This window comes from Neophocaena asiaeorientalis, unplaced genomic scaffold, assembly GCF_003031525.2.
Source record: "Neophocaena asiaeorientalis asiaeorientalis breed wild unplaced genomic scaffold, Neophocaena_asiaeorientalis_V1.1 scaffold114, whole genome shotgun sequence".
In the NCBI taxonomy this organism is placed as follows: Eukaryota; Metazoa; Chordata; class Mammalia; order Artiodactyla; family Phocoenidae; genus Neophocaena; species Neophocaena asiaeorientalis.
The window spans coordinates 9,769,813-9,791,472 of record NW_020173116.1 but is presented as its reverse complement, the minus strand read 5'-3'; the positions used below and the strand labels follow the sequence as shown (position 1 = coordinate 9,791,472).

The window sequence follows — 21,660 nt, the reverse complement described above, 5'->3', positions numbered from 1 at the left end:
AGCTTGCTCGCCTTGTAAGAGAAGGTGAGGCATCAAAGAAGGGACTGGGTATGAGATAGAACTCAATGCAGTTTGAAACTAGATTGGCCAGCTGAGGAAAGCCCAAGTGAAGAAAGTTTGAGCAAGGAGGGCCACTCGGGCTTTTTTAGAGATTTATTGATCTGTTTCTAGGTGCATGCAGCAGGCCCGTCAGACATCCACAGCCCAGCAATCTTGGCAGATCTGGGGAATGATTTCACCCCTCATGTTGGTTCCTCGTCTTTGTGTCTACAAGCAAATGATTTCATCTCTTGTGTTTTTTTTCCCAGTGGAGGTCCAGATAGGATTGGACCTATGTTTGCTGTGGATTAAGTCACAGCAAACATGTAGAGTGTGTATACTTGATACTGGAAAAGGGATTTACAGACTGTTTCATTCAGCGAGACTTCCTTAATTTGGAAAGAATTTCCTGAATTATCTCCAGGAAATGTTTCCACTGAAAACACAATTTAAAACAATTAGTTATCAAGGATGAACTAGAAACATTCTCTAAGGCTGTGAGAACCTTTAGTTTACTCATTTTGCTTCATTAACTACTCCTTTTCAGTCTGTAGCTGTGGAAAATATTGTACTGTGAATCTACCAGTCACATCCTTCTTGCTTTCGGTCTGTACGTATGTACACCTTCCTGTCTTTTACAATGAAAGCAGCTGACAGAATGAATGACTTTCATACCCTAATCCTCCCTTGTAATTGAGACTCCGGACAGTGGTTTTGTATGTGGCAGTTTAGTGATTGCTCTAACACTGATTATATTAAGTTATCCTTTATATATCCTATATATACCCTGACCTAATCACAAAATCCTAAATCCCATGCTTTTAAAAAGCACTAATGGCATAGAATTTTTTTTCTCTTCAAGACCGAAATATGATTGCACCCCAAAAGAGCGGAGCCTGTGCGTATACACAGCACACATACACGCTCTGCATTTCTCTGGCATTGAGAGATAATTAAGCACCTAACGTAAATTATTTTTTCAGATATAATCAGAGTCTGTCTCTTAACCCAAAATCTTTCAAAAATGTACTGTATATTTCCCTGCCTCAATAAATATAGTGTACTAAAATCCTTGTTCTTTTCTAACATGACACCTGGTTGTCTTTGTGACTGTCGGTCACCAGCCTGTGTAGCCACTGTGATAAAGGAACATCCACAAGAGCATCGAGTTGCTACAGCTGTTTGCTCTTCCTAAAGTAGCCTCGTACACTCATGCATTTGCATATTCCCGTCTTGATGTTCCTTTATCATTGCCTCTGTGCTCTCAAAATAAGAGACAGGCTAGTTTAGTGAGTGAGCACCAGCTCAGCAGCTCCCTGGGTTCAAGTCCCTGCTCTGCTACGCAGTGGCTCTGCAGCCTTAAACCCAGTCACTGAACTGCTCGGTGCTCTGGTGTCACCATTTGTAAAATTGGAATTAACCTTAGATCCCTGCAGCCTGCCACTTCCTCACAACTTGTGCTCACCCGCAATCTTCATGTCACCAGATCCAGTAGGCTTTTTTCTTCTATTTTAGTCAACTTACAGTGGAATACACCAGGCATAGAGGAAAGTTACACGTTACCTAAGAATACAACTTGATGAATATTCATAAACCACACTCACCCGTGTAGCCAGCACCCAGATCAAGACACAGACATGACCAGCCTCTTGGGTCTCCCACATCCCCTTCGGGGCAGCAGCCTCCAAAAGAATAGCCACTCTCCTGGCTTCTAACACCGTAGGGTAATTGCGCTTGTCTCTGAAGCACAGCTACATCAATAGGATCGTGAGCGCACGCTGCTGTGTCTGGCTTCTGTCGCTCAGCATTTTGTCTGTGAGACTCATGCATGATATTGCATGTAAGTGAAGTTTTTTCATTTCCATTGCTGGATCCCATTCCATTATGTGCATATACTGTAATTTGCTTACCTGTCCTACTGCTGACGTACACGAGGGTGTTTAGGGCTATTGGAATAGTGCTGTTACTAACATTCTTGTACAGGTCTCTGGGGAGTGTATGGGAACGTTCCTATGGGTCTGTCCCCAAGAGTAGAAGTGCTGTAGGATGTTCAATTTGAGTAGACTATCCCAAACCATTTTCCCAAAATGGTTGTGCCTTCTGACACTCCCACCGGCAGTATAAGAGAATTCCCATTGCTCTACATTTTCCTCACATGCTTGTCTTTTTATATTCATGAGGAATATTGTTCCGAAGCTTTCTTTTTTTGTATTGCCTTTGTCTGGTTTTGACATTAGGACGGTGCTGGCTTATCATGTGAACTGCAAACTGTTCCTTGCTCTTCTCTTTCTTGAAGAGATTGTATAACATTAATGTTAATTCTTCTTTAAATGTTTGTCAGAATTTTCCTGGGAAACCATGTGGGCCTGGAGACTTTTAGAAACTTACAAATTCTATTTCCTTAATAGTTAAAGGACTATTCGGATTATTTCACATTGGGTAGGTTATGGTGGTACGTGCTCTTCAAGTAATTAATCCATCATGTCATTTACGTTGTCATATTTATGTGTGTAGAGTTGTGTTCCTTCATTGTCCTTTTGATGTCTGGATCTATAGTGATAGCCCCTGTTTCATTCTTGATACAGATCTTCTTTTTTTCTTTGTCAGTCTTACTAGAGCTTTATCAATTTTATTGCTCTTTTCAAAGAACTAGCTTTTTGTTTCATTGGTAGTCTCTGTCAGTTTTTCTTTTTTCAATTTCATTGATATCTTATCTTTATTGTTCCCCTCCTCCTGCTTGCTTTGGGTTCGTTTTGTTCTTTTTTTTCTAGTTTCTTGAGGGAGCTTAGATTATTGATTTGAGATTTGTCCTCTTTTATTTTTTTTTTTTTACTTTTGAAAATTGATTTATTTTGATTTCTTTTTTTTAAACATCGCTATTGGAGTATAATTGCTTTACAATGGTGTGTTAGTTTCTGCTTTATAACAAAGTGAATCAGCTATACATATACATATATCCCCATATCTCTTCCCTCTTGTGTCTCCCTCCCTCCCACTTTCCCTATCCCACCCCATTAGGTGGTCACAAAGCACCGAGCTGATCTCCCTGTGCTATGCGGCTGCTTCCCACTAGCTATCTATTTTACATTTGGTAGTGTATATATGTCCATGCCACTCTCTCACTTCGTCCCAGCTTACTCTTCCCCCCACCCCGTGTCCTCAAGTCCATTCTCTACGTCTGCGTCTTTATTTCTATCCTGCCCCTAGTTCTTCATGACCTTTTTTTTTTTTTACATTCCATATATATGTGTTAGCATACAGTATTTATTTTTCTCTTTCTGACTTACTTCACTCTGTATGACAGACTCTAGGTCCATCCACCTCACTACAAATAACTCAATTTCGTTTCCTTTTATGGCTGAGTAATATTCCATTGTATATATGTACCACATCTTCTTTATCCATTCATCTGTCGATGGACACTTAGGTTGCTTCCATGTCCTGGCTATTGTAAATAGAGCTGCAGTGAACATTGTGGTACATGACTCTTTTTGAATTATGGTTTTCTCAGGGTATGTGCCCAGTCCTCTTTTATAATATAAGCATTTAGTGCTGTACATTTCACTCTCATCACTGCTGTAGCCACATCTCACAAATTTTTGTATGTTGTATTTTCATTGCCATTCAGTTCAGTGAGACGTCATCCTCTTTGATGCTTTTAGAAGTGTGTTGTTTTATTTCCAAGTGTTTGGAGATTCCCTGTGATCTTACTTGTATTGATTTCTAGTTTGGTTCCATTGTGGTCTAAGTACACATCCTGTATGATTTCAATTTTTATAGATGCATTGAGTATTTTTTATGGCCCAAGATATGATCTATGTTGGTATATGTTTTATGTGTATTCTGCTGATGGTGGGTGGAGTGTTCTATAAATGTCAGTTAGAACCTGTTGGTTGATGTTGCTGTTGAGATATTCTACATCCTTGCTGACTTTCTGTCTAGTTGCTCTATCGATTGTTGGGAGAGGAGTGTTGAAGTCTCCAACTGTAATTGTGGTTTTGTCTATTTGTCCTTTCCATTCTATCAGTTTTTGCTTCACATATTTTACAGCTGTAAACTGTAAACACATTTGGGATTACTACATCCCAAATGTGCACACACATTTGGGATTGCTACATCTTCTTGGTGGATTGACCTTTTATAATTACGTATGTTCCACTGTGGTAATCTTCTTTGCCCTGAAGTCTACCTTATCCTATATCAGTGTAGCCACTGTTAGTTTCTTTTGATTAATGTTTGCATAATATAACTTTTTCCATTCTTTTACTTTCAACCTACCTGTATTTGAAGTGAGTTTCTTACAGACAGCATATCCACTTTGCCAATTTCTGTCTTTTAATTGATGTATTTGGACCATTTACATTTAGTGTAATTATTAGTTGATAATTAAAGTAATTAACTAATATTAATTAATGTAATGTAATGTTACATTAATGATAATTAATTATGTTAGGGCTTAAGTCTACCACTTTATTTTTCGTCTTCTGTTTGTTCTCTTTGTTTTTTCATTTTTCTGTTTTCTCTTTCCTGAATTCCTGTAGCTTCCTGGAACATTTTGTAGAATTTCATTTCTGTTTATCTATAGTATTTTTGAGCGTATCTCTTTGTATAGCTTTTTTAGTGGTATTTCTGGGTATTACATTATATATACATAACTCACAGCAGTTCACTGGTGATGGCATTTTATGAGTTTTCTCCCTGGGTATCCTGTAACTACCTCCATCACAGAATTGATAATATGAGATTTAGTTATCTGTCTTCCTGATTTCTTGAGTGAGCGACCTGAATCTGATGCTGTGTCTTATTCATCTTTACTTCCCTATTGCGTACCATGCTGACTGGCATCTAACAGAGAAGCCTCATCTTCCTGTAACCAGATGCACACAACTACCTTTGTCTTCACTCATTGTCTCCCTTCCCCCCTATTATAAGAGGACACTGCCTTCCTCTTATCAAAAGTTTGTCCCATTTCCTCTCAGTTACTTGGGGACTTACTCCTTTGACTCTTTTCTGCCCCTCCTCTCCACCAGAACCACTCACTGGGTCACCAGTGACCGCAGTGGGTCTGCAGAGCACATGTACCAGGCTCTTCTCAGTCCTTTGTCTCACCAGAAGAGTTACAGCATTGAAAACTGTTAATTACCCCACTTTTATTGAGTCGTCTAATACCATACCCTCCTGGTTTGTTTCTTGCCCCTCTGGCTGTGTCTTCTCAGACTCCTTTGCTGACTGCTCCTCCTGCAGCCAATCTTGAATGTTGGAATCTTTTAGCATTTCTGATTTTCCCTCTCCACGTCCTCTCTGTCTCTCTGTCTCTCTCTGGATGATCTCATAAATTCCCATGACCTTCAATTTTTTTTTAAATACATTTATTTATTTATTTTATGGCTGTGTTGGGTCTTTGTTGCTGTGCATGGGCTTCTCATTGTCGTGGCTTCTCTTGTTGTGGAGCACGGGCTTTAGGTGCGCAGGCTTCAGTAGTTGTGGCACATGGGCTCAGTAGTTGTGGCTTGTGGGCTCTAGAGCACAGGCTCAGTAGTTGTGGCACACGGACTTAGTTGCTCCGCGGCGTGTGGGATCTTCCTGGACCAGGGCTCAAACCCGTGTCCCCTGCATTGGCAGGCGGATTCTTAACCACTGCGCCACCAGGGAAGCCCCAATTTTTATATACTTACAATTTCTAAAATTATACCCTCAGCTCAGAACTCTCTTGTTAACCACAGACCTATTTGACTTTTCCACTTGGATGTCTCACAAGCATTTCAACTCCAAGTTGTGCCAAACTGGAGTTCTGGTCTTTGCCACCCCTCTACCTATCCACACACAAATATGTTCCTCTTGTGACTGTTACCATTTCTAAACCTAGAACTACCAGGCACTCAGTTGTTTAAGTCTAGAAACATCGGGCTCATCCTTGATGACTCCCTATTCCTCACTCAAATGTTAATTTTATCTCTAATCCCTATACGTTCACAAATATTAGTCCATCCACCTCTTTCCATCCTGGCTAGTCTAAACCAGTCCAGTAGAAATCAGCATATTTCTCTTCTCCCCCCTCTATAATACAACTTCCTCACAGGGATCTTTTGAAAAAGATCAAGTCAGAGCATCAAAATCAGATCAAGTCATTCCTTGGTCTAAAATCTTAAATGGGTTCGCATTTCACTTGGGGTAAAATCCAGAGCCCGTAGTTGGCCGACGGTACCCTACACAGCTGGCTTCACTCAAGGCTTCCCTTTCACTTCACACTGAGATGGTTCATGGTACTTCCACCCCATGGGTCTTCTTTCAGCTCCTCCAACAAGCCAAACTCAGCTGCCTCAGGCCCTCCATAGGCCTCTCCCCCCTGATTTTTGCCCCATTAATACCTACTCATCTTGGAAGTGCAGCATAAATTTCACTTCATCAGGGAGTCTCCAGTTATCTAACTTGGACCCGTGGTTAGTCCACGTCACAATAACCTAACCTTTCTTCTTAGGTCTCATCATAATTTTAGTTGTGTATTATGTTTACTTTTTTAAGTATCTCAACCAACCAGACTGGAAGTTTCCTGAGGGTAGGAACTGTATCTGGCACAGCAGAGGTGCTGGATACTTGCTGAATGGATGCACGAATGATGCATAGTTATTGAATTGAGAGTATTTCCTGCTGTCTGTTGTCCAGTATCAAAGATGACTTTGGGTCTCCCTTTTTTTTTTTTTTAATTAAACACTGATTTTTTTTTCAAATTAGTCCTATCCAAAGATCAAAAGTGTTGACAAAGAAGAAAAAAACATAGACCCAAGGACAAAAATTGTCTGTAGATAAATACACAAATCACCTACGTATTTAGGAGAAAAGCATTTATCCAATCTCTGTAGAAATGTCAATAGTCACTTCTTAAATGTGCTTCATACCAAGCCATATTGAGGTTATAACTTTCTAGAAGTTATCTCAAACAGAAGCCTCCAAAACCAAGAGAGTGCATTTCTTCACAGCCTTCCCTTTCAAAAACTGTAGCATTTTGACTAACCTCTAGAGCTAGGATTGTGACCAGGTTTACAAAATGTGGAGGTTTAATGGAAATGGAGTCGTAATCTCATGTTTGCTCCTATAATTTTCATACTTGATGAGTTTCAAACTAGAAACAGGACAAATGATTTGAGAATCAGATTTTGTGTCTGAGTAAATGAAGGAAGGACACAAGATATGTGTGGCAGTTGGTTTGATCTCCAGTTAAAACCTGTGGCTCTTGGTTTTAACAATTCTAGACGCCAGTGTTTCTTTGGAAGAAAGTAAAGGAGTTAGAAGATTTAAGACAAAATGATTCCTGAAGGTACTAAGTACTCAAGCCATTTTTTAAATGGATTTGGAAGGGAGAAATGAATTATATTGCCTGTCTTCCCATTTAGTAAAAGAAAGAAAATGAGTTCTGGGACTTCCCTGGCAGCCCAGTGGTAAGACACCATGCTTCCACTGCAGGGGGCACGGGTTGGATCCCTGGTCGGGGTACTGAGATCCCGCATGCCACCTGGCGCAGCCAAAAAAATTAAATAAAAGGCAGATTTAAGGTTATTAAAAAAAAATGAGTTCTGCCTCTCAAGTGAGGAGGGTAAGCTTGGACACAGCAAATATCTAGATGAAATTATTACCACTAAGGCATGAGGACAGGGCCACGTGAATAAGACACTCAACAAGGAGCAGCTAAGATCGTGTCAACTGCACCCAGTGTTTCAGAGATGACAGATACATAAGCACAGGGAAGTAAGGAGAAGGGATCCAAACTAAATGGCTGTGTATGTGCCTGCAGCTTCCAGTAATTACATTATCCGTACGTATTAGGCAGTCTTTTCATTTTAATTATATAACTACATTTTTCTCTTTAAATGAGCATGGTTTATCCACTTAAACTGACAGTTTTAATTTTACAGGCAGTGATCCTGGGATATAATCTGTAGAGGGAAATTCTCCTACTGGCATCATTTACTTCTCACAATGAAGAAAAGTTACCTTTTAATCCCCAGTCAATATTTGGAGAACACACAATTCATTTAATAAGATATCCAGGTAATTAGCATAAATCTGCAAGTCAAAGAGCCACTTCTTTTCTTATGCTTAATGCATGGAGTACTAATCATGTCCCTCAAAAAGAATCTCGGTCCTCTTAGAGTGACTCTAAAGCTTCGCTTATCAAGGTGTCAGGATTATAGGTGGTGAGATGGCTCTGAGCACTGAATTGCAGTTCTTAACTGCCTTTTGTTAACGTTGGTTTCTTAAGAAGAAGCACAAGGAACACTCCCATCTCAATTTTCTGCTGTTTACCGTAGAGGTCACTGGATAAGTAACATCAGCTCTGGGTGTAATATTAAAAGCAGATTGCCAATTGTAATGGCCGCTGGTCATTTTTTTCCTTGTTCCTTTTTAATATGACAATTGCATAACAGAAAGCAGAGCTTTTCAGAAGAACCTCTGAAGCCATCAGCAGTGCGTGTCCATCCGTCACCAGATGTATTAGCTGAATGATATGCAGATGTGAAATAAAAATATAGGAGGTTTTTGCAGCCCAGCTCCACTTCCCTGGGTGTATTTTTCTTCTCAGAATCAGCTTGGTCGATGCTGAAGTTCTTGGCCTGTGAAAATTTATTACCCACAGAGTCAATCTGCATTCAGGCGGCCAAGTCTGAATAAATAGAGTCATTGTGCTTGTCTGGGATTTGTGGCCAGAGTTCATCCAGTCAGCTTGACATTCACATCCCAGGAGATTCATAAAAGCCAACACCCTGGTATGTGCTCTTGAATCCTGCCAAAATTGTGTAGAATTATATAAACAGGAGTTGAAGCAGTAATCAGGACCAGGTTTGAGGGGTGAGCTCCAAACTCAAGTTTCTCCTACATTAGAAATGAACTATATCATAGATGGGATTTGTAGCCAACAAGAGCTGAAACATTTTTCCAAAGGAGTCATTCTGAGAAGAATCTTATATGCCTACTAAATGTAAAATATTGTACAAGACGCTGGCTTTGTTGGTCTTGATGAATTACACATTCGTAATATTCATTAGGAAAATTTAACCGCAAAAATCTAAAGGACTTTTTAAATGCTGGGAAATGCCCTGTTCTCAATGACTATACAAAAAAGTATATATTACATATATTAAACCTAACAGCAAAAATAGAAAAAAAAAAAAAAGAGTAGTTTATGTGTTTTTAAAATTTTTTGTCCTGCATTAATGTTGAACCTAAGCTACCTATCCAGTTTAATTATACTGACAAGTTGGTTTCTTTCTAATATGGAAACAGCACAATAACGCTGATTGAAAACTATCAGATCTTTGTCATGTGTGTGAAGTAATCATAATTCAACCCTTCAGGCACCGTCAGTGAAACACGAATGTTCAACAGGAGGTTTTTGCCTCTTGGTTTATTTAACAGCCCTAAAGCTTACTTAAGTAATATTTTATAAATAAAATTTTACTGTCACCAGAGGCAAACGCAAAACTCTTTTAAGAAGGCCAGTTTTATTACATCATGCCACTCTTTATAAACATTTGTGAGAAGCGCAGGCATTGGTGGAGATACACAAAAAAGTAGTTGTCTTTTTTTATGTTAATCAACTGTCATTTCCAAAACTGAAATGGTCAGCAAACCTAAATGTCACAGAGCACAGATATACAACGGCTCACAACCCCATCTCCTCACTTTTTTTCTCAGACCTCCTCTGGGGACCTGAGATTGATGGAGGTTTAGTTGTGTCCACTCAGCTTGGATCATAGGACGTGACTAATTTCAATCTGAGGACCCTCAGTGGATATCTGGAAAATGAGAATATTATATAAAAATTAGGAGATGATCCACTGAATTTGGGCAAACATGCAATTAACACAAAAACGGAGAATCATGGCTTTGTTAAGTTGAAGAATTCAGAGGAAGCTACATTCTGGAAACTAAGCCAGGCTTTTTTAACTGTGCATATCAGTACCACCAAAATAGACTCCATTCAGAAAACAGAAGAAGGGCCATGTACCATTATTGGATAGGCATGCTCTTCTCAAATACAGCTGCCAGCCGGGCTGCTGGTTGGCAGAGGAAGTGGAAATCTCCCTCCGGAGGACACTGCTATTTAACTCAGAGGAATAGCCCTTTGTCCTGCGACTTTTATGGGGTTTTTTTCTTCAGTAGCTTTTGCAGAATTGTAACCATTCAAGACTGGATGCTCCTTGGAGTCTGTGCTATCACTCGTATCCAGGCTTGGGGGCTTTCATATAGGAAAGGATTTACTTGCAGTCATTCAGGTACCTGGTCCAGATATGCACTCGGAAAATTTTGTTTGTGTTTGTGTTTTTCCAAATCTTCTCCAAGTGGGGCCGGTTATCTCAGAAGCACAGATTTTCTCAGGAGACTATCTTAACCTTTTGTTTCTACTGGAGCAAAATCTTTTGCAGGAATTCAGTGCCCCTGGGCACTTGCAGTTCCATCCTGACCAGATCTGTAGCCAACAAGTTGTGCCGAGTGAAACAAGAAGCAGACCAGGGACTTTCCTGGTGGTCCAGTGGTTAAGACTCCGCACTTCCACTGCAAGGGGCATGGGTTCGATCCCTGGTCACAGAACTAAGACCTTGCATGCCACGCGGTGCAGCCAAGAAGATCAAAAAACAAAGAAGTAGACCAGACGGTTTCTGAAATGTCACCAGACATGGTCCTCTTCGCATAGAAAAGCGCTACAGTGTGGGTTAGCCAGAATCTCTATCTGTGGAGGTCTGATACAGCAACATGTTTCTGGGTACCTCTCCTTTCTACCTGGACTTCATTCTTAGAAGTCCAAGGCAGTTGAAGGAAGAGGGTGGGATTACATGTTATATGTGAAAACATTTTCAGGTATAAACCATCAAGCAGTGGTCACTTGAAACGTGAATATCCTAATACCAATAATAAAACAATCAGAATCGCTTCAGCTTTTCTCTTAACGTTATATAATTGGTTTGCAAAGTGCAATTATGAGACTCTTACCTAACCATGACAAACCTATTTTTACCTTCAAATATTGCTACTTTGTCTGACTAAAAGAGATGTTTTGTGAAAACAGAAAGCCAGACTTAGATTTTGGTAGATTTTTGTTCTTCATGCACAGGTTGCATGATTTTAACAAAACTATCAAAATAGTTATGTGACTTGCATCTTGTCTTTATGCAAAAACAAAGTAGCATTTGTATTCCACAACCTGGGCTCTGGTTGCATTCATAAGAACCAACCACCTACTGAGGAGTGACGTTGACAATGTAAACACAGAACAAATCGGGTCTCTGGATAACATCTATATAGCTGCTGAATTAAACCTACCGCTAACCTAATAAACTGCTGGAATTTAAAAAAAAGAAAGAAAGAAAAAGTAAATGGGACTCCACCAAAGCATTGTATGAAGGTAAAGTAAGGATTCTATTAAAAGCTCCAAAAGGCACTGGGCAAACCCACCAAAGTGGGGAGTGAGCAGTCCCGGTGCCCACCTGCTCTGCCAAAGATGAGAGTTATTACTGGGCCAGCATCATCCTGGCTGTGCTCAAAGTCTGGCCTGTACTGAAATAGCACTGTGAGAAGAGTTGCAGGGGCGTATGGCTGACCAAAGCCCTGAGGAGCAGGCCAGAAAGTCAGGCAGCCACGTAGAACCTGCGGGGCCTGGATTGCATCACCCTGCACGCTCCCAATTTAGCCTCCCATTCCCAAGAACCAGGAATTGCAATCCATGCACTACCTGTAGCCTGTCTGCAGGCAGCTCAGCTGTCATTCGTTGGTCCTTCTTGTTTGCTTTCATTGTGAAGTTGACAAGCACGTGCACGCACACACACGGACTCATTCACGTGGAAGGTGTTATTGCCTTGCCAGCGCTCTGTCCCAGAATCCAAAAGCTTCTGCCATTCTCACAGATCCGAGAGTTGACAGCCGAGCTCGGATCTTTCACCTTCATCCAACAGCACCAGACCTGACTCAGGCAGGCACTTCCTTTACATGTGTAGTCCTGTCATAGTGAGCCCTGGAGGTAAAAAGAATTCTTCCCCGGGAGTTTCGGGCAAGCTCTAAATGACCCATATGCTTCTGCCTATAAACTGCTTGAAGAATCAAGATTAGTCTCAAAAACCTAAAGCCGTCCTGTCTTCTTTGCAAACATCTAAGAGACGACTCCTTGCTGCTTCTGCATTAGCATCCCCAGAGGAAGCTTTTGCCCCCCTGTCTGTTTACATCTGCTCATCATCCCACCAGTCCTCTTTGGCTGGGATTGGCAGAATCCAAAATGTATCTGGTCCCCTTCGCTTCAATCTCTGCCCTGAAGAGTCCACAGCCCGGCAGAGGCAGGACCGGGGTGCTCTGTGGGACTTCACTGGCCTGGTTCCCTTACTTACCGACTCTGACCATGAGCAAGCCAACTTCCCAAAACCTCTGTTCCAATATCTTAATGTCAGTAGACAAAAATGCTCAAGTAGATTAATAGAAAATATTTTAAAAACGAACCACCCCATCAAAAAATGGGCGGAAGATCTCCATAGACATTTCTCCAAAGAACACATACAGATGGCCAAGAGGCCAATGAAAAGACGCTCATCGTCGCTCATTATTAGAGAAATGAAAATCAAAACTACAATGAGGGGCTTCCCTGGTGGCGCAGTGGTTGAGAGTCCTTGAGCCATGGCCGCTGAGCCTGTGCGTCCGGAGCCTGTGCTCCGCAACGGGAGAGGCCACAACAGTGAGAGGCCCACATACGGCAAAAAAATAAAAAATAAAAAAAAATAAAAAAAATAAAAAAAAAAAACTACAATGAGGTATCAGCTCACCTTACCCTGGTCAGAATGACCATCATTAAAAAGTCTACAAATAATAGATGCTGAAGAGGGTGTGGAGAAAAGGGAACCGTCCTACACTGTTGGTGGGAATGTAAATTGGTGTAGCCACTATGGAGAACAATATGGAGGTTCCTTAAAAAACTAAAAATAGAGTTACCATATATCCAGCAATCCCACTCCTGAACATATATCTGGAAAAGGTGAAAACTCTAATTCGAAAAGATATATTCTCCCCAATGTTCATAGCAGCACTATTTACAACAGCCAAGACATGGAAGCAACCTAAGTGTCCATCAGTAGATGAATGGATAAAGACGATGTGGTACATATATACAATGGAATACTACTCAGACATAAAAAAGACTGAAATAACGCCATTTGCAGCAACATGAATGGACCTAGAGATTATCATACTGAGTGAAGTAAGTCAGACAAAGACAAATATTATATGATATCTTTTATATGTGGAATCTAAAAAATAATACAAATGAGTTATTTACAAGACAGAAACAGACTCACAAACATAGAAAACAATCCTGTGGTTACCAAAGAGTAAGGGGGGAAAGAGAAATTACTAGTATGGGATTAACAGATGCTCACCACTATATGTAAAATAGATTGGCTCCCCTGGTAGCACAGTTGTTAAGAATCCGCCTGCCAATGGCAGGGGACACGGGTTCGAGCCCTGGTCCAGAAAGATCCCACATGCCACGGAGCAACTAAGCCCACATGCCACAACTACTGAGCCTGTGCTCTAGAACCCGCGAGCCACAACTAGTGAAGTCCGCATGCCTAGAGCCCATGCTCCGCAACAAGTGAAGCCACCACAGTGAGAAGCCCGCGCACTGCAACGAAGAGCAGCCCCCGCTCGCCGCAACTAGAGAAAGCCTGCGCGCAGCAACGAAGACCCAACACAGCCAAAAATAAAATAAATAAATTAAAAAAAATAAAATTAAATAGATGAACAACAAGGATATACTGTATAGCACAGGGAACTATATTCAATATCTTGTAATAACCTATAATGAAAAGGAATCTGAAAAATATATATATACATATGTGTGTATATATTTATATATACATATATGGTTGAATCACTTCGCTGTACACCTGAAACTAACACAATGTTGTAAATCACCTATACTTCAATTTAAAAAAGAATTTATATTACTATAAATAGATATTAGTGTAAAACCATTAAACTGTACATCTTAACATCTCCCCCCCCCTCCCTCCTCTTCCCCTTCTCCCCAGAAATGTTCTTTATTTACATTGCTGGAACTTTTTTTAGGCTTATTTAGGTAATAAAAGGAGAGGAGTACAGGAAGAAGCCAGAAAACTGATTTATCTAAGCAAAGGCAAGGAGCTAATGATAGAAGAATAGATCTAGAAGTCAGAGGAGGAAGTGAGAATGGTGAGCTGGCAATCTAGGGGAGAGAGTAAGGAGGGGGGAAGGAGGCAGAGAGAGGAGAAAGATTAGTAATTTACCACCTGCCCAGCAGGGGTCACATAGAGTAAAACAGTCCCTTATATAGTACCTCGATAGAAGCTTTTACTGAAAAATGCCATAAGGAAAGAAGTGAATTTCTTATAAGGAAGCAGGTGCATAGAGAGTGCCATTTTGATTTTTAACAAAATAATCGTTCAGCAAAGATTTGTCAGATCCTCTTATCTAAAAGGGTAATTGGTAACTGAAGGGTGACGCCTGTTTAAAAGCAAAAGACTGCCTTGTTCATTTCTTTAAAAATAATAATTTTTTTAAAAATGTGTAATTGTACTAACAGAAGCTCGAATAAACTTTAGAATCTGTTAAAGACCAAAGCCCGGTTGTCCCATCCTCTGACACAAATCGTTTCTGGAATGAGACCAAATTGAATGAATGAATGAGATAAAAGCTAATCCGTTATCCCTCAGGGATTCAGGAGGGGCACCATTATGGCTTGGTCACCTAGTGACATTATATTCGTCAAGCATTTATGTGCCTTGTGCTATTGGTTAGACCTTGTCCCAAACATTGTTCAGTCATGTAACTGGTACCCACTTCCTATTCTCAAGGAGCTGGTGTCTAGCCTCCCTAAGTCCAGTCCTTTATGGGGTAAGTGTCCAGATGACCAGGTAGAAGAAGCTACTTGCCATGGGACAGTGATGCCGCAGCTCTTGAAGCACAAGTTGCTCCCCAGGACCTATACTGGGGCTGAATGTCACCCAGCTCACTTCTCCCTCCCAGCACCCACACTAATAACCTCATGCACGGCCATGGATCTTCCTACCACCACCCGCCCACTTCAGACTGACCTCTTACCACCCCCACACCAGCTACCCCTGGTGCACAGACATCCTCCAGGAATCCACTGGGATCCTCTGACCCATAATGTTGCCCTCATGGCAGTCAGTATGGCCCATCACTCAGGGTGCCTGATACCGTCCATACCCTCAGTGGGACCCTGGCCTGCTGGGAGGACTCTGACATCAATCACTGTGGGTGAGGGACAGCCCCCAGGGCATGTACTCACACCACCCCCACACCTTCCCTTCTTTCTCCTAGCTCGTAGCGGCTGCCCCCCGAGTTTTCTGTTTTGATGGCAAAAGCCTCCAGGGCCTGGAAGCAGAAGGGGCCACGTGGTAGATGTCACCAATTATTCATAGTGTTATCTCTAGAATAAAATGTCCTGGAAGTGCTCAGTGAAGACAAGAGTGCCTCCTTTAATAATCCCTCTCAGGAGATTTGAGTTGCCAAATTTGGGCAGCCCCCAACCTCAAATAGTGCCCCCAAATCAGTCAATTGGAACTGGAATCCGAATTATGAGATAATGTTATCCAGCAAACCATCTGGTGTCATCGACCTTAATCAGCACTTCCCATAAGATATACTAGGTACTAATAAATGTCTGTTATTGTCTTTATCAAATTTCTGGTAGACACATGCAAATCTAAGCCACACAGTTAAAATAAAGCAACCAGTCAAAATTTCTCTAAAGAGAAATGTGTACCCTAGTTTTTCAAGATAGTAAAATAGAGAAAGAATATACAGCTAAGGGGGGAAAAATGTATTTCAACAAAGCTCTGAAATTGGAGCCATGGCAGATAGTAACATTTGTTATCACCGGAAGTTACCTACTCATGTCCTACTGGCGAATCACACGGCAGGTGCCGTCCGTCAGCAGGAAGCTCTTTCCGGCGGAGGGAGGATGAGCTGGGATCTCCGCCTTCAGTGATCTTCAAGGAACTTGAATTTTTAGCCAAGACTAAAATTTCCATGAAGCAGATGACAAGCTCCCCAGGAAAGAAGAGAACCCAGCGCTAATCCATGTTCTAGACCAGGAGCTCTGAGAGCAGAGGGTCAACAAGAGCTTGAGCGGTCGAGGCTTCATGAAAAGGACCTTGGGTTGTAGGCAGACTCAAAAGAGAAAGAGGACGAACTGGAGAGAGAACAGAAGCGCTGGCTTGATTTAAAGAGACACCAAGAGTCGCAGTGATTTGTCCACAGCTGAACCCCGTTCAGCTGTTTGCTTTCATTATTGGCAGGTTCCTCAGCCCCTGAATTTCTGTCCTCTAATCCTGATCTTGTTTATATTTGTAGACTCATCTTTATTAGAACTGACCATACATTGTGCCCCAAAAAAGCAGGGTTTTCTCCCCTTGTCCCAGACTCCTACCGGGTTAGCATCCCCTTTAATTCTCAGAAATGTTCTTATTTGGATAGAACTATTCTTATTTGGATGATAAATTATATTGTCCTCCCTGACTCTGCCTGACCCCTGTAGAGTACTGGATAAGGTCAAAGTCCACTGAACAAAATGCTTCCCAGACAGCATTTCTAGGAATCCGAAAATGCAAAGTACTCACGACTGAGAAAAAAAAAAAAAGACCAGAAATAGACTCTTTCCTTTGTCTTACAAATGTTCCTAAATGGGTTGTAAAGCACCAAATGGATGCTCACAACATAAAAAGTTCAGACACTCATCAACTGGGACCAAAATGAAAAACAACAGCATAAAAGTTAACGAAACATAAAATATGCTAATAGAGGTAGAAGGAAATTAAACAGGGAAATAAGTTAATAAATAACAAGTCTTAACTTGAAGAAGAATGACAAGAAAAAAGTAAGGCCTCACCAGCCAGAATTCCTAGAAAGACAGGTGTGTCCATATAAATTTCACAGCCTTCTTCCAATAACAGCAAAACACAAATGAAGTAAGATTAGCTGTGATAGTATTTATTCAGGTAATTAAATGTGGAGACAGTGTCCTAACACAGGTGAAGCAATGTGATTACAATCACTGCTGCAGTGATACTTCCTTGACTGTCAGTGTCATAAACCAGAGATGGAGGTCAATCCCACATGGAGCGTGGAAACAAAGATGTGTTCTAACCAGCTGTCTCCTGGATCTTCTTCTCTTAGAACAATAGCAAAATGTAGATCCAGAAAATCAAGCCATCTGTCTTCTTCTTATGACTGTCATTTGTCAAAAACATATGGATGTTGTGTACTTAATTATCATTTAACAGCTTTAATCTCAAATCCAACCGTCTGTTTAACATCCGCACTTGACTTCCCGTAAACAACTTGAACTTCACACACGCAAACGTTTTTGGGAGACGGGGGAGAGATCATAGCATTTTGGAAATACAAATTTTAAAGGTTACTTTCCATTTACAATTATTACAAAATATTAGCTATATTCCCCCCATGTTATACAATACATCCTTGAGCCTATGTTATACCCAGTACTTTGTACCTCGCACTTCCCCACCCCTGTAATGCGCACCCCACCCCCGCCACTGGTAACCACTAGTTGTTCTATATCTGAGTCTGTTTCTTTTTTGTTATATTCACTAGTTTCTTGTATTTTTTAGATTCCACACATAAGTGAGATCATACAGTATTTGTCTTTCTCTGTCTGACTTACTTCGCTAAGCATAATGCCCTCCAAGTCCATCCACGTTGCTGCCAATGGCAAAATTTTTTCTTTTTTATGGCTGAGTAGTATTCCATTGTATATACATACCACATCTTCTTTATCCATTCATCTGTTGATGGCCACTTAGGTTGTTTCCATGTCTTGGCTGTTGTAAACAATGCACCTGTGAACACTGGGGTGTATGTGTCTTTTCAAAGTAGAGTTTTTTACACCCAAACCTAAACTCTGCCTTTGTCCTGCTCCTGCACCCGTCTTGCCCATCAGTGACTCTCGATCTGTACAAGGTGCTCAAGCCAGGAACCTGGGACTCATTCCTGACGCCTCCCCGACTTCCCATGTTCAATCAATCACCAGTTCCCTCAACCCTACCTCCAAAATGTAGCATGAACTTTCTCCATCTCCACCACTACCGTGCCCTTCTCTCTCCTGGATCACTGCAGGTGACCTTCAACTTTGCCCCTTCCTGCCCCAATCCATTCAACACACAAAGGCCAGAAGGGAATTTGAAAAGTGTAAGTTGAGGCTTCCCTGGTGGCACAGTGGTTAAGAATCCACCTGCCAGTGCAGGGGACACGGGTTCAAGCCCCTGGTCTGGGAGGATCCCACATGCCGTGGAGCAGCTGGGCCCGTGCACCACAGCTGCAGAGCCTGTGCTCTAGAACCCAAGAGCCACAACTGCTGAGCCCCCGTGCTACAACTACTGAAACCCACATACCTAGAGCCCGTGCTCTACAACAAGAGAAGCCCGTGCACCGCAATAAAGAGTAGCCCCTGCTCGCCGCAACTAAAGCCCACGCGCAGCAAGGAAGACCCAGTGTAGCCATAAATAAATGAATGAATGAATAAATAAATAAAATAAAAGCGTGGGTCATATTGCCTCACTGCCTACTCTTTTTTTTTTTTTTTTTTTTTTTTTTTTTTTGCGGTACGCGGGCCTCTCACTGTTGTGGCCTCTCCCGTTGCAGAACACAGGCTCCGGACTCGCAGGCTCAGCAGCCATGGCTCGCGGGCCCAGCCAATCCACGGCATGTGGGATCTTCCCGGACCGGGGCACGAACCCATGTCCCCTGCATCAGCAGGCGGACTCTCAACCACTGCGCCACCAGGGAAGCCCTTTTTTTAAAATTATATAGGTTCACCAGAAGTTGCAAAGAATGTACAGGCAGGTCCCATACATCAGGGGTCCACGGCCTGTTATGAACCAGGCCGCACAGCAGAACGTGAGTGGTGGGCAAGCGAGCAAAGCTTCATCTGCCACTGCCCATCGCTGCCCATCGCTCATTTTACCTCGTGAACCATCGCCCCTGCCCCCGGTCCTTGGAAAAGTTGTCTTCCATGAAACCAGTCCCTGGTGTCAAAAAGGTTGGGGACTGCTGCCATATATCCTTCACCCAGCTTCCCCTCATGTAAACTTTTCAGTGACTTCTTATTGCTGTGGATAATGTCCAAAATCCTTAACTTGACCTCCAAAGCCCTTGGGACCTGCCACTGTCCCCACCGCTCACTGACCTCCCCGACAGCAACCTTCCTGTAGTTCCTCCACTGACCAGAGATCTAGGCCTGCCTTGGGCCTCTGCTCCCGAACACTTTTCCCTTCCTTCCTTCCCCATTCCTACTTCTCTCATTCAGTAACTCTTCTTTACCCTCCGTGTGGCAGCTTTGTTATCCCTTCCTTAGTGAACCTTCCTTGAGCACTCATTCCAAATGAGGTCCCTTCACATTCTGTCCTCTTTGGTCATAGCCCTTGTCTAGATCCAGGATCTAGAATGCTTGTGTGTGTTTAATTTTTCATGTCTGGCTCACGTGTAGACTCCAAGTACAATGTGGCAAAAGCTTTGTCCGCTTTGACTGTCACCCAAGCAGAGCCCAGGCCCTGCACTTGATAGGTACAGCAGTTGGCTTTATGGAGCTGTCCACGTGGTATTTCTGTTTCTATCAAGTAAGAAAGAAACTGGATTATGCTAAGACCCCTCTGAATTCTAGCCTCTTCCCTTTGCTTTCTCCCCCTCCAATATCCATGAACTTGTTCTACGCTCGACCCAGTTACAGTAAGGGCACTTAACTTCCTCTTTGATTTCCCTTCAATAACAGATTGTGACTGGTAATTCACTTAGCGTATGTTGAAACCTGCAAGTCTACTGATTAGGTTCCCAAGCACCCAGCTTGCTGTAATAAAGACAGAGAAAAGATGTCATCCCTCAAAGAGAACCTGGAAAATAATTATTTCTGGCAGAAAACTTGTTTTGTCTCACAGACTTACCCTTCAGAGTCATTCATGAATGAGTAATGAACTCAGGAAGGATCAGTGATGCATTGTCTTAAGGCTTCAATCTGTTTTGCTGAGAACTGAATAAAAAAGTCACAAGAGGAGATGATGATTTAGAAAGAGAAGTATGGTTGCTCTAACATACAAGTCTTGAAAGAAGGACATTGGGCAATTCATCTAGTTTTCTATGAGTAGTTTTTCAGGTTTCAATCGTGAGTCACCTCAGTAATTTTTTTCTCTGCTATTTAATTCCAGTGTTTATTTTATTATTTCCCAACAGTAAAATAAAATAGTATGCAACAGCCAAAGTTTATTTTAAGAGAGGAGACAGTAAGAAAAAGTTGGTGGTGGTGGTCTTTGCTTTGGTATATAACATACAATTTTAATGCCGTTAAGTTTTGTTCTTTTCCTCAAGGAGTTATTTAAAACATTTAATATATTCTCATCTCCTTTTTGATGGATGATGAGTCCTCCTCTGTAAAGTTTTGAATGATGTAGAATAACAACAGATTAAATAGAACAATCAAAAGCAGGCATTAAAAATAGCGGTGCAGGCAGTCGTGTGGCAGATCGAAGGGTGAGGGTCACAGAAAGACATTGCTTGGTGACTGGCTAGATGCATGATGTCTAAGCCCAGAAGGCCCTTTTGGTCCCAGCATCGTGTCCATCAGCTAAAGGAAAGCAGCCCCTGTTCCCAGCTTCCAACTCAGCTTACATTAGAGGACTCACCGATGTCAGTCCTATGGAGTTATTCCCAGCAGGTACCACCACCTGGGATGCATCAATTCGCAGGCATTCTAGTGATGGTCGGGCATCTGAGTTTCTTGTTTTGGGTTTGTTTTGCTTTGCTTTTGCTTCTTAAATCATCTTCTTATAGACTGCACATCAACAAGCGCTGTGTCTCCTTATCACAAAAGTCAGTGGGAAGTATTTGCAGGCAGGAGAGAAGAGAATCAATAGACTTAAAAAAAAAAAATTGACATCCAGGACAGGACGAAAATTCAGGTGCCGTGTGAGAGATTCCTATTGACCTTTTAGTCACATCTCCTGATTTTTGTTATTCCAGGAGTCTGTCTCCAGTGCCTCCTGCTGAGATGATGAGAGACTGTGCTGATAATACATGCCATCTTTCCTTTGGGGAGTTCCAAATACTTTTTGTATGTTTAGCCAAACACATTGTGTATTTACTAGAGAGTGAAGTTCTTTTCAAGGATAACTGCCGAAAGTGGAAAGCCATCTTGCTGAGTAAGGGAGAACGCTTTAGGAGATGAACCTGGGAACAATGACAGCTGCCTGTCACCTGCTGGGTGCTTTTCGTGAACCTGCTCCTGGAGTGGCCCTCGGGAGAGCACAGACAAAGGAGAGAGAGGCGAGGGCAGGGAGTGCTGTCCAGGCCTTCCTTGGCTTCTCACCTCTTCCCCCTGCCACATTCGACTCCCTCAGGTGTCCCCGCAAAGAGAAAGCACTGTAGTTATTCTTCTTCTCTATCTTGAACGAATCATGTGACACTAGAATGCCAGGTCACTTGGGCTGTCGTTCCCTGGAATCCAGGGAAGAAGGAGGGGACCCCTGCCCCTTGGATTGTCCACAGTAGCCTAGACCTTGACTGGCTCCCTCAGCCTCC

At 42.0% G+C, this 21,660-nt stretch overlaps 1 protein-coding gene across 1 annotated transcript in view; it reads left to right on the top strand.

The window, feature by feature from the left end:
- AFF3 (ALF transcription elongation factor 3) overlaps positions 1-21,660 on the top strand; it is a 474,009-nt gene that overhangs the window by 343,150 nt on the left and 109,199 nt on the right. The window lies entirely within an intron of this gene.